At 41.0% G+C, this 14449-nt stretch overlaps 1 protein-coding gene across 4 annotated transcripts in view; it reads left to right on the top strand.

Moving 5' to 3' along the window:
• The window catches only part of MRTFB (myocardin related transcription factor B), a 422849-nt gene that overhangs the window by 34717 nt on the left and 373683 nt on the right, over positions 1 to 14449 (top strand). The window contains exon 2 of one of the 4 annotated variants that reach the window (XM_068244720.1): positions 7803 to 7902. The exons of the other annotated variants lie outside the window; for them this stretch is intronic. The gene's annotated coding sequence lies outside the window, so the exon portion shown is untranslated. The remainder of the gene's footprint in view (positions 1 to 7802; positions 7903 to 14449) is intronic. 4 annotated transcript variants of the gene reach the window in all.

The following is a 14449-nucleotide window of genomic DNA, read 5'->3' on the forward strand; positions in this document are numbered from 1 at the left end:
TGTTTTTGACTTCCACACTTTGTTGGGGTTGTTTCTGCAGCCAGTAGACCACAGTTTGGTATCCGTAAGAGGGGTTTGCTCATTGAACCCCATTCTCTGGGCAGATGCCTGCCATCATTCTGCCCTTGCTATTTTCATCTGTGTTATTTGTAATATCCTGTTGAATAAAGCAAAGTCTGATTTTTGTTCACCACGAAACATCTAAAAATAGTTTTCATCTTATGGACCAGAGCAGCTTTGATGTTTTAGCTATCTACATTGTAGATTTATAATGAAGACATTAAAACTAATTATCTCAGGGCTGTGGAGTCGGTACAAAAATGGACTCCTCAGTTTATCAAACCTCCGACTCCAACCTCCAGGTACCCAAAATTGCTCCGACTCCTCGACTCCGACTCCTTGGTCTAATGCTTACCAGGGCAATGGACTCCCAACTCCGACTTTATAAAACCACCGACTCCAACTCAGACTCCAGGTACTCAAAATTGCCCCAACTCCGACTCCACAGCCCTGAATTATCTAGTAAACATGTTAAGTACTTCAGAAAGTACTATTGGAAATGTACGTCACACTAGTGGAGGTCAGTTTCTGACACAACACAGATTTGTATGGGGACAGTGGGGGGGGGGGGGAGAGGCTCCCACTAAGAGCAAAGCAGATGGGATAGCATTTTGCTGCAGATTGCTGTTGTAAACATACTTGTTAGGTTTTACATTTTAATTCTTAATAAATCACCAATGGTGTTGCCAACAAATCACCCTCACACTACCACCTTCGAGCTTCAAGATGGGTACCACAAATATAGAAACCATCTGTATACCTTTTCTGCTTCTAACAAAGACCTGGCGGGTGGAAATCAAAATTCTTAGCCCAAACAATGGTTCAATTCTTCTCTCCTAGTTCTTCCTCAGTAGTGGCTTCTTTGCTGCAATTTGAGCATGAAAGCAAGAAATTTTATGACTGCAATTTTTTTATCAGTGAGGGTTACACTTATGACTCGTTTCCACTAGCCGCCACGTGTCCGAGACGCACGGTGGCACGTCCTGTTTAAGCGAGTATGCAGCCGAATCCCGGAAGCAGTGCCATGCACGCCTATGGGATTCTCTGCCACTCGCATGGAACACTGCTGCGATTTTGGCAGAATCTCTATGGCAAGCAATTATGACGGCGGCAGCATGATCCCCATGGCAGAGTTTCCCTGTGCGGTTTGCATGTGGGGAAACTCTTCAAATTCAGCTCGATTTCCACACTGGTGGAAACAGGCCCTAAAAGGGAACCTAAACTGAGACTGATATGGATTTCTCCTTTTAAAATAATACCAGTTGCCTGACTCTCCTGCTGATTCTGTGTCTCTAATACTTTTAGCCACAGCCCCTCAACAAGCATGCAGATCAGGTGCTCTGACTGAAGTCAGACTAGATTAGCTGCATGCTTGTTTCAGGTGTGTGATTCAGCCCTTGCTGCAGCTAAAGAGTTCAGCAGGACTGCCAGGCAACTGATATTGTTTAAAAGGAAACATACATATCCCTCTCAGTTTAGGTTCCCTTAAAGTCTGACTAGGTTCCACCTGGAGAGAAACTCGCTTGCATACCTGAATGTAAAGAAGAAAAGGAGCACAGCCTTTGGATTCATGGCTCTGTACTTACAGGTGTCTATTTCATCATGTTGCATGTCACCTCAGATACACTTTAAGTGCAAGTACTTTAACTATTTGTACTAAAATACATAAGTGCCTCCCGAGATATGATTTATATAAATACCAGTGTATACTCCGATATGGTATTATGCCTGATTCTGTATTTTGAAATATTGTGAAAGTATGAATCAGAAAATTGGGCAAGAATTTTCAATTGTCAATTTAGTCTGGAGCACACTTGTTTCAAGGTTTGCCATCTGTCATCACCATGTTTTTCTTTCTGACTATAAACATGTGGCTAATCTTTGCTGGAACTTTTTACTTCATGAGTTATATATAGTACAAGTTCATGACAGCCAGCTTTTGTTTTAGAGCAGTCTTTCATTCTGGTAATGTTTATAGCAAAGCTTGTGTCTTCCTCCAGGTAACATTGGGAACTGACTGGACCTGCTCTTGGCTTTTCAAGTTTTTTGCACTTAAAATATAAAGTTACTATAAGGGTGAACAAATATTCCACTACTTCAATGTGTTCTAATGGTCAACAGTAAATCGCAGAGCAATTAAACCTGTGGGAAATTTAGTTGAAAGAAACAGATACATACAGTTGTGTTCAAAAATATTCAACCCCCAATGCTGTAGAGGGTTTTAGGGAATTAGTGTACATTTGTAATTGTGTTCAGAATGAAATCTTACAAGGAATTTTTAAAGAACCAAATGCAACTAAAATTACATTAATTGTTTTTGTAATACATCATTAAATGTTGTTTTTTTTTTTGTGTGTGATTTCTTCATTGACACAATTATTCAACCCCTTAAAGACTACCACTCTTAAGAACAGAGGTTCATTCAAGTGTTTTCCATCAGGTATTGAAAACACCTGTGGATGTTAATGAGCAGCAGTCAAGCATAAGTACCAATTAGGCAGATTTAAAATGACTGTGATACTCAGCTCCTTCTAAACATTTACTGGTGTGTTTACAAACATGGTGAAGTCAAGAGAATGGTCCAGAAAGACAAGAGAAGAGGTGATTTCTCTTCACAGGAAGGGCTATGGCTATAAGAAGATTGCAAAGATGTTAAACATACCAAGAGACACCATAGGAAGCATCATTCGCAAATTCAAGGCAAAGGGCACAGTTGAAACGCTACCTGGTCGTGGCAGAAAGAAGATGCTGAAATCAACTGCTGTGCACTACCTGAAGCGCAAAGTGGAGAAAAGTCCCCGTGGGACTGCTGAGGAACTGAAAAAAGATTTGTCAGATGCGGGTACTGAAGTTTCAGCTCAGACAATAAGGCGCACACTGCGTAATAAAGGCCTCTATGCCAGAACTCCCACGCACACCCCCTTGCTGTCTCCAAAGAAGAAAAAAGGTCGACTGCAGTATTCAAAAAGTCATGTGGACAAACCACGAAAGTTTTGGGACAGTGTTCTGTGAACTGATGAAACAAAATTAGAACTGTTTGGGCCCATGGATCAACGCTATGTTTGGAGGAGGAGGAACAAGGCCTATGAAGAAAAGAACACCTTGCCTACTGTGAAGCATGGCGGGGGGTCAATCATGCTTTGGGGCTGTTTTGCTTCTGCAGGTACAGGGAAGCTTCAGCGTGTGCAAGGTACCATGAATTCTCTTCAGTACCAGGAGATATTGGATGAAAATGTTGTGCAGTCCGTCACAAACCTGAGGCTTGGGAGACGTTGGACCTTTCAACAGGACAATGATCCCGAGCATACCTCCAAGTCCACTAGAGCATGGTTGCAGATTAAAGGCTGGAACATTTTGGAGTGGCCATCACAGTCACCAGACTTAAATCCGATTGAGAACCTCTGGTGGAACTTAACGAAAGCAGTTGCAGCGCGCAAGCCTAAGAATGTGACTGAACTGGAGGCTTTTGCCCATGAAGAATGGGCTAAGATACCTGTAGATCGCCGCAAGACACTTGTGTCAAGCTATGCTTCACGTTTAAATGCTGGTATAACTGGAAAAGGATGTTGTACTAAGTACCAAGAATGAATGTCACTTGGGGGTTGAATAAAACTGATAATGATGTGAGCACAGAAAAGACATTTGTGGTTATTTCATTATAAATGTTATATTTGTCTGACTTACAAGTGCCTCTTTGATTTAATTGTAAACAAGATGACTGAAATGATCAAAATCAGACAGACAGACACAGACCATTTATATTGGGCTTTTCTCCTGGCGGACTCAAAGCGCCAGAGCTGCAGCCACTAGGACGCACTCTATAGGCAGTAGCAGTGTTAGTGAGACTTTCCCAAGATCTCCTACTGAATAGGTGCTGGCTTACTGAACAGGCAGAGCCGAGATTCAAACCCTGGTCTCCTGTGTCAGAGGCAGAGCCCTTAACCATTACACTATCCAGCCACAAATCAATGTCAAACTGGCCAAAACACTCAATTTTAGTGGGAGTTGAATAATTTTGAACACAACTGTAACTCAGTATAGGGAATCCTCAGGATTCTCCTGAGGTTTCCCTCGTCCCCTTCACGTCGTCATTCCAGCGCTGGGACCTCCAAAGCTCAGCGGAAAATAACAAGCCCGTTCATCTCTGCGCAGTGTGGTGGAACTCTCTCAACAAACCCTTGTCGATGAGCTTCAGAGGGCCTCAGCGCGGGAACATGGAGGTAGAGCGGGATGGCAGAAGCCTCTGGAGGATCCAAAGGCTACCCTCTACCTGGGTAAGTACCCATTTGGGGCACTTTTTTTGCACGACAGATACATTTTAAGTGTGTGTTTTGTTTTCACACTGACCAACAGAATTGGACAATTGTTTTTTTTATGTAAAAGGTATAGGACGCAATTGCAAAGTGACATAAATAAGTTACAATTAATTTAACCTCCTTAGCGGTAACCCCGTGCTGGACACTGGGTAAACCGCTGGAGGGTGCCGCTCAGGCCCTGCTGGGCCGATTTGCATAATTTTTTTTTTTCAAACACGCAGCTAGCACTTTGCTAGCTGCGTGTTTGGTCCGATCGCAGCCGCAGATGCGCCGCTAGCCGCCGCTAGCCGCCGCTAAACGGCCCTTCCCCCCCCCGCATACCTCTTGCGCAGCCTGGCCAATCGCCGCCAGGCTGCACTATGGGGTGGATCGGGGACTCCGTGTGACGTCACGACGTCGATGACGTCGGTGACGCCACTCCGGTCGTCGCCATGGCGACGGGGGAAGCCCTCAAGGAAATCCTGTTCAGAACGGGATTTCCTTATGGGCAAGCGGCGCCGGCGGCGATCGGAGGTGACGAGGGGAAGCCGCAGGGAGGGGGAAGCATGTAGCTAGCGCTAGGCTAGCTACATGCTAAAAAAAAAAAAAAAAAAAAAAAAAAGGGTTAAAAAAAAAACCCTGGCGGCCGCGCAGCCGCAGCAATCATACCGCCAGGGGGGTTAAAAAATATGTCAAATACTTGACTGCAGAAAGATAAAACATTGCTTTTAATGATTGTGTACCTGTTTAGGAGAAATTGCCCTCTCTTCTTTTGTGATACCCTTGTGACCAAGAAACAGTGCAGGAAATACGTCTACCTTTTGTGGATGGAGACAGGAATTGAAACCAAGCAAAGTACTAAACTTTCCTTATTATGTCCAACACAATCCTGATGTCATTTCCTCCCTTACTCTCCTCTGCATGGTTGTGTATGCATTGCCTGCCCTCCACTATAGAAAGTGCATTGTCTCAACATGAGAAATATTGGCCAATCGGAGAGGAACAGAGGTGTGGGAGGGAAAACGGGAGGGAAATAGGCTTCAGCCAATCAGGCTGCATTAGTTAAGTCTGAGGGGAAATGGAGAAGCAAAAAAGGACAACCCAGCATGCCCTGCAACTTCCTCTTTGCGTACCAAACTTTGTGTGCATCACTTAAGAGTCAGGTAAACTGGGGAATGATCATTTATCAACAAGAAAGATAATAGTGATTTTAACTCTTGGATTGCCTGGTTAAGCATCCTTATTACTTGTTTACCAGATAAAAATAAAGAATTGATTTTATGCCCGACAGTTACAATTTAAAGGAGAACTGTAGTGAGAGGGCTATGGAGGCTGCCATATTTACATTTAAGCAATACCAGTTACCTGGCTGTCCTGCTGATCCTCTGCCTCTAATGCTTTCAGCCACATCCCCTGAACAAGCATGCAGCAGATCAGGTGTTTCTGACAAATTTGACAGATATGACAAGATTAGCTGCATGCTTGTTTCTGGTGTGATTCAGCCACTACTTAAGCCAAATAGACCAGCGGGGCTGCCAGGCAACTGGTATTGCTCAAAAGGAAATAAATATGGCAGCCTCCATATACCTCTCACTACAGTTCTCCTTTAAAGCAGAACCAATTGTCTAATTATCAATTTGAATGTTGCTGTAGAGAGTACACAAGGCTGGTTAGAGCAAATGTGTAGCCATAAGATATCTGACAATTGCATAAGAAAGTTTTTCCCACATTTTAATGCAAATTTTCATATGAGTCTACCAATCATTACATAGGGAATGGATGTGTTGCGTAAATCTGCAGCATGCAATCCATATTTTTCTGCATCGCACCACATGACTCCATTCACATTCATTGGTTTCATTTTGAATGTGAAAATTTGCATTGCGAATTCGTAGTTGGTGGAAACGGGCCCTCAAATATTTTTTTTTTTTTTGTCTGGAATTACAGATTAACTACTTAAGTGTATCCAAATAGCAATAACAATAGTAAAAGAACAAAAAACAATGTAATTTAAAACTCAACTCCCCTTTTTTTTATAATGGGGGACAAATCAGCTTTTTGAGACAGAGAACGACTTATTCAATCCTGTGTTGTATAGGGTTGGTTCTCTACTGAATACACCAGTTACTTTGTTTTGTTCTGCAGCTGAACACAAAGGTATTTTAGACTGGCAAGACCGAGCAAGGTGTCATCATATAGCTGCTGGCGATAACCCTGCTGCTAATTAATATAATTATCTCCCTAACTATTACTGTCAGCTTTTCATTCGCTTTCTAAGCAGAGGGTTACATATGTAACACTGAATGACATTCATAACTTTTTTTTTTTTTAAAGTGTAGCTGAACAAGGACAGAAGGAAAACAGAGAAATGCATTCTATATGTATTTAGAGAGTTTAGTTTGTCCAATTCCCTCTCATCTGTGACCAATCCCAACTGTAATTGAATCTCTTCAGCTGTGTCTGCTCAGGAAACTCCACTTCCATGGCAGAGCAGCTAATTTGTAAACACAGGAAGTTAACAATATGTCTACTTTCATGAAAGCAAGGAGTAGACGCACTGCAGGTTTTGTATTAACTGTAACAAAGAAATGGTTTTCTTTAAAGGTTCTTATGCTGTTGCTTATCTTTTAGAGCAGAGAGGAAGTTTTGAGTTCAGGTCTGATTTAAAGGGTCACTGTAGGGGCCGCCTGTGGAGTAACACTTATGTGGTCACTGCAGGGTCCCAATACATTGATGGCTACAGCACGGTTTTGTTACACAGAAACGATTACCACACTAATGCATACATTGCAGATTTATGGCATGCTCATTTATTTCGCAGATGCATGTCTTCTGTTAGGTGACCTGTGTTTCTGACTGGACATTTTGGCTAGTACCTGCTATGTGGGTCTATATATTGATGTTAGCACACTACATCTGTAGAAAAGCATCATGGGTCTCTGTGTAACATGCTGTCATATGAAGCCCATTATGATAGAAATGTAGGTAAGAAATACAGTAGAGTTTGTTATCCAGAACTCAACCAACCAGCAATCTCAACCAACCAGCACAGATCGCCGGCAGTATTCACAGTGGTGAAGGCCAACTTCTTAGGCTGTTTGTTGGCTTAAAGACTGGGTTCACAGCTTCCCCAAGGTTAATATCCTTTCAGTTCCTGTATTTTAACATTTAATATAGAGTTCAGTGTGTGTATGTATGTATGTATGTATGTGTCTATCTATCTATCTATCTATCTATCTACCAGTGCCATTGCCAGTGAGGGATTGTGCCAGTTACAACTGACACGAACCAGGAGAGTTGTATTTTAATTGTTTTTATGTTTCGCTTGTTGATTAATAAAATAATACGAATTTGATATTAATATCCGGAGTATTCATGTGACATAATTACTATCACCTTCATTTTATATGGCCTAATTAGGTCTTCTCGTTTTCTTTTGGTTATAAGGAGTCGAGGAGTCTAAAGGAATTTTCGGTACCTGGAGTCGGAGGTTTCAAAAACTGAGGAGTTGAAGTTGAATGATTTTTGTACCGACTCCACAGCCCTGGTAATGAGGTTTGCTTTGCATGGGTGGATAATTCATGCCCACTCTGTCTATTGTTTTGTGATTTTATTTTACCTCATGTTTAAAGATATATAATTTGTATTTAGCTTTAAAAAGGGGTTGTTTGTTCAGATGTGATCAATTTATTTTCAGTGTAGCAAAACCTGTCAAGCAGATGCTGAATTTTTTTTTCTTTTGAATCTTGTATGGCAATCTTCGGTGTGTGGGCCTGCTCAGAGGAGTTCTTTAGTCAGTAGATAATTTATATGTTTATAGTGTATTTATAAGTGGTTCTTGTGTAGTGTATCTGGATGGCTGTGTTGGGGACATTTCCCTGGCAAGTGCAAGCAGTTCTAGAATTACTGCTGTATGTCTTTTGTGTGTTGAATGTGTTTATTGACTCTATGATGTCATTTGGCCACTACAAAGTATCTGACAAAACACAAATCTTCTCAGTTATTCAGTGCGGGGAGGAACTAAACAAGTACGGTAACTGACCTAAACTGAATTTGAGCTTGTAAATCACACACTTTGCAAGAAAACATCTGGAACATAAACATGGACAGTTGTGTCAAGTGTTGTATCCATGGGTCCTTTTTTTTTTTTTTTTTTTTCCTGAAGATTTATGAATTCCATTAATGCCTCGACTGCTGGTTCCAAATTCCTAACCACTGAAGAGCTTTACTCTTCTTTGCAGAGTATGGAACAGTTGCTGAAAGTACTACTAAGCATCTCCTAGACCTATTTTAAAAAGATGAATCAAAATATTACTGAATATTAGATAATAAACTGTTAAGGAATGTGACAGCTGATTGGCTGCCACTCTAACCTTGCAGTGCCAGAGTCCCTATCAGACAGCCCACCTGTGTGGATTCTGTAGGTTTTCTCCATGTTTGTGAGGGTCTGCTCTGGGTACTGCTGTTTCCTCCCTCTTTTCCCCAAAACAAACTGCTAGGGTAATAGGCAGGGGTGGTCAATGAGATGCAAATAATTCTGAGTTGACGCAGGATTATGTAAATTCTGTATTCACATTTATGCAGTTTAAAAATGGACCAATTGAATCCCACCTCGGCTTAATTGAATTGGTCCATTTTCAGGCCGCATTCAAAATGTACATAATGCTGCATTAACTCATTATTTGCTTCTCATTAACCATCCTTAGTAATTGGTATTCCCACAAAATATCCTTGATGTACATGCAGACATAGTTTCATTCTTGGAGATGGTCGTTCATTAGTGGTTTGTTAGAAAACTAAGATGCAAGGCTTTCATATAATTAGTGATTCATCATGACTGATCACTAAGTGACAGACAAGCCCTATTGTTTTCTTCCTTTTATTGGGCATCACTTTCACTTGTCATCGGTCTGTCACCCCTTCCTTCTCTCCACAGAATAGGCTTCTCGGCTGTAGATAAGCAGCTTCTCTATACAGTAATCATTCCTGCCCAGGATTGCCAATAATAGTTATAGAGAACAATTATGTCTTAATGTAGCCCCAGATTATGGCAGTGACTGTAGAGACGATGGCTATAGTAAGGCTTAAAGTGGCCATTAATGGTATGATTCTATTAATCTGATTGAATTGGTTAGCAGCTATCCTTTCATTAGTGGGCCCGAATGATCATTTTTGATCAATTGTCCAAATAGTTTTATTGTTAATGGCCACCTTTTTAGAGAGTGTGTGGTCTTCTCTGGGACATATAGTGGCATAAATTGCTGAATGCAATGGTGCCCAACCTTTTTTTGCCCGAGGGCCGCACTTCATATTAACATCAATTTTGCGGGCCGGAACACATACATACAAAATGTAAATATAACGCTAACATTTTTCTAGTAACAGTTAACATGGTGTTGGAAAAGGAAAGAAAACTGCAAATCAATAATTGTTGTACTCACCATTTGATGCCCATTTTCTGGGTTACCTGAGTGTGTGTGCAGAGGGTTTATGGATGACTGTGTGAGCTGAGGGTAGTTGCGTATTAAAAAAAAAAAAAAAAAAAAAAAAAAAAAAAAAAAAGGTGGAGCCCCCTATATTAGGGTATCTAGGTAGGTTCCTAGTGGGAAAAGTGAGTCTTTCGACCCTGGGTTATCAAACATTAGAGAAACACAGAAAAGAGCTGTGTTTGTGGGAAGCTCTTTTGTTTTTTCTTTACTGAGGGGAGTTGAGGCCTACTATTCAGCAGAAGCCGGCGTCTCAATTATTTGCCACGGCCTAGCTGCGGGTGAAGGTCAGCGTGAAGCAAAGTCTTTTTTCAGCTTGACAGGCTAGTAGGGTGTGATGTCACACTGTCCCCTGAGATGAGAGGCCGGAGCAGTGGCAAATCACCCAGGAAAGGAGAGCCGGAGGATGTGAGGAGAGCAAGAATTTGTGCAGAAGAGAAGGATCGGGGATTGCATCATAGGTTTCTTGCGTTCTTTGCAGTGGGTGCTCCTGCGCCCGTCCGACTAGTTCCGCCAAAGCTGCGCTAGCGCTTTATTTGTAGTGGCTTCTTGCATGGATTGATTCACAGCAATATTCATACCTATAGACACCACATGTATATTTTTCTCTGATTTGCTTGTGGCACAGTGTTGATTCACTTGAAAATTGTCATTTATATACGTTACAACACTGCTGACTTTACCACAACTCCTTGAGAGAACTCTATATAACCTTCATATTTTTGTGGATACTATCTATTGCTGTATACATTACGGGCCGCTTTGTTTTAATTGTTTTTAACTTTTTATTAGTTGGCTACAAATAAACTTTATACACAAGACCTCATATATGGCCTTTGCACCATTTATTGCTCTTTTATCACGGATCTTATACAGTGGTGTGAAAAACTATTTGCCCCCTTCCTGATTTCTTATTCTTTTGCATGTTTGTCACACTTAAATGTTTCTGCTCATCAAAAACCGTTAACTATTAGTCAAAGATAACATAATTGAACACAAAAATGCAGTTTTAAATGATGATTTTTATTATTTAGTGAGAATAAAATCTCATAACCTACATGGCCCTGTGTGAAAAAGAAATTGCCCCCTGAACCTAATAACTGGTTGGACCACCCTTAGCAGCAATAACTGCAATCAAGCGTTTGCGATAACTTGCAACAAGTCTTTTACAGCGCTCTGGAGGAATTTTGGCCCACTCATCTTTGCAGAATTGTTGTAATTCAGCTGTATTTAAGGGTTTTCTAGCATGAACTGCCTTTTTAAGGTCATGCCACAACATCTCAATAGGATTCAGGTCAGGACTTTGACTAGGCCACTCCAAAGTCTATATTTTGTTTTTCTTCAGCCATTCAGAGGTGGATTTGCTAGTGTGTTTTGGGTCATTGTCCTGCTGCAGCACCCAAGATCGCTTCAGCTTGAGTTGACGAACAGATGGCCGGACATTCTCCTTCAGGATTTTTTGGTAGACAGTAGAATTCATGGTTCCATCTATCACAGCAAGCCTTCCAGGTCCTGAAGCAGCAAAACAACCCCAGACCATCACACTACCACCACCATATTTTACTGTTGGTATGATGTTCTTTTGCAGAAATGATGTGTTACTTCTACACCAGATGTAACGAAACACGCATCTTCCAAAAAGTTCAACTTTTGTCTTGTCGGTCCACAAGGTATTTTCCCAAAAGTCTTGGCAATCATTGAGATGTTTTTTAGCAAAATTGAGACGAGCCTTAATGTTCTTTTTGCTTAAAAGTTGTTTGCGCCTTGGATATCTTCCATGCAGGCCGTTTATGCCCAGTCTCTTTCTTATGGTGGAGTCTTGAACACTGACCTTAATTGAGGCAAGTGAGGCCTGAAGTTCTTTAGATGTTGTCCTGGGGTCTTTTGTGGCCTCTCAGATGAGTTTTCTCTGCGCTCTTGGGGTAATTTTGGTCGGCCGGCCACTCCTGGGAAGGTTCATCACTGTTCCATGTTTTTGCCAATTGTGGATAATGGCTCTCACTGTGGTTCGCTGGAGTCCTAAAGCTTTAGAAATTGCTTTATAACCTTTACCAGACTGATAGATCTCAATTACAGTACTTTTGTTCTCATTTGTTCCTGAATTTCTTTGGATCTCGGCATGATGTCTAGCTTTTGAGGTGCTTTTGGTCTACTTCTCTGTGTCAGATAGCTTCTATTTAAGTGATTTCTTGATTGAAACAGGTGTGGCAGTAATCAGGCCTGGGGGTGACTACAGAAATTAAACTCAGGCGTGATAAACCACAGTTAAGTTATTTTTTAACAAGGGGGGCAATCACTTTTTCACACAGGGCCATGTAGATTTGGAGTTTTTTTTTCTCACTAAATAATAAAAACCATCATTTAAAACTGCATTTTGTGTTCAATTATGTTATCTTTGACTAATAGTTAACGGTTTTTGATGAGCAGAAACATTTAAGTGTGACAAACATGCAAAAGAATAAGAAATCAGGAAGGGGGCAAATAGTTTTTCACACCACTGTATATAGGGATTGTCTTTTTGCTCTTGATTCTGTATGAGTGCTTCTAAAAGGTCTATGACCTACTTCCCCGTTAAAAACCTTTTTTGGTAGCAATATTGTTTGCGCAATTATGCTTGCTCGTTTTTTCTTGTTTAAAAAAAAGCATAGACTGATCGTCTCTGTGCTAATGCACGTTTGAGCTGTTGACAAGCCCTTGTAGATGGTCTTTTGGGGGACGCAGCGCTGGAACAGCTCAATGGTGGAGTAAGGGGTTAGCCTATGGAAAGCCCAGAGACTTCCCTCTCCGAAGTACCCCTTTGAGGCCCTTTTTCCCTTCAGGGTGACTTTAAGTAGGCCTTTAGGCCTATGAAAGGTCACATTGTGTATGACCACCCTAAGTGATTATCATCATAGGTTTATCTTGCTTTTGGGTTGCTCAAACCTATGAAAGGAATCATTTGATTTAACTTGCTGGTAACCATAGTTGGAAAAGGGGAACTGAATATGTGAGTGATTTGTGCATTATTGGCTGGTTATGATCATGTCTTATTTATTTCTTGAGTAGAGTAAAAAGGGAATCTAACCGTCACACGGGCAGGTGGTTGCGGCTAGCTAATTCCAGACTTCGGAGTCAATTACTTGAAAATGTCAGTTTTGCCTTTATGTAATTGTTCTGTCATAGAAATCGCACACGAGAAATGGATTCTCTAGTCAGAATGGGTGCATCTGCTCCTCTGTTTGCATTAGTCCCGATTCACACTGGCATTAAAAATGATCTGTTTAGTTCTCCTAATCGAACTGAACGATCCTATGTTAATCAATAGGATTTGTTCACATTGATCCATTAGAACGGATCTGCTCGGCAAGTTCCGCTGAGCGGACCAAAAGTTTAGGTAGGCTGCGATAAATTCAGAGTGGCGGACACCTCGTATTGAACGTGCGCTAATTGAACAGAGATCACGGATAAAAAAACTGATCAGTTTTTCCACAGATCAGTTTTTCATCTGTGCAGTGTGAATCAGCCTAAGTCATTTTCTGTCATGCAGGTTTTTTTATGAACTTTATTCCTAGGTATTCTTACATACTCTGCTCTGCAGCTGATCTTGAACATTCCGATGAAATATATTTAAGCTTAAAGGACATCCGAGGTGAAAATAAACTGAATAGAAAAACAATTATATCTATCCTCAGTCTTCTAAAAATAACTTTTTTAGCTATCCCACAGTTTTATTTTATATTTAAATCTAGTTTTTACTGTTTCATTGTCTATGGTCAATGACACCTTCATTGAAGTATTTCAGAGCTGAAATCTATGAATTCTTGACCCTTTGTATCACTTTCCTGCTCTCAGAAGCCATTTACTGACAGGAAAGGGTTTTATGGCTGTAATGACTTATCAGGGAGGGTTATGCTATAGTCTGACCCAGTCCAACCCAGGCAGAAACTGTCACTTGCATACCTGATGTTTAACTCTTTCAGGCAGAGAAAGAAGAAAAGGAACACAGCCTAGTTATTTGTGTGCTTGACACTATACATACACATGTCTATGTCATCATGTCACATGTCACCTCGGTTTTCCTTTAAGAAAGATAACGTTCTTCATTAACTCATTTAAAAGACTATTATGGCATAGGCATTAGATACAGGAGAGGGGGCGGGGGTGCCGCTACAAAACATGGGCCCCATTGCAAAAACCCTCACAGCCTGGGGGACCAACTTATAAGGGTCAAAAAAGAGGTGTGGCCATCAGTATCTTCAACCCCATAACGTGTAGCCACTAAAACACCTAGTATGATACAAATGTATATTTCTCACCTAAATGTGATCAATCAAGTTTCATTATACTGTTTAAACTCTGTATATGTATACTGCATTTTCAATTAGTGTCTGAATATTCTCAGTTACTTGTATAATTCTCAACAATATGGTAATAGGAGCATATTGACTGCTCATATTGTCAATTTTTGTGTCTATATCAAAATGTTACCACGAGTTTAACTGCTTTGAATCTAAATTAAAAAGATTGAACATTACATCACCTGATATGAAGAATCTGGGTGGAAAGGGTAGTAGTTGGAGCCCTTCCACACTTCTGGGGCCCCCTGCAGTCACAGGTGCTGCTCCCCGG

This window comes from Hyperolius riggenbachi, chromosome 7, assembly GCF_040937935.1.
Source record: "Hyperolius riggenbachi isolate aHypRig1 chromosome 7, aHypRig1.pri, whole genome shotgun sequence".
Classification (NCBI taxonomy): Eukaryota; Metazoa; Chordata; class Amphibia; order Anura; family Hyperoliidae; genus Hyperolius; species Hyperolius riggenbachi.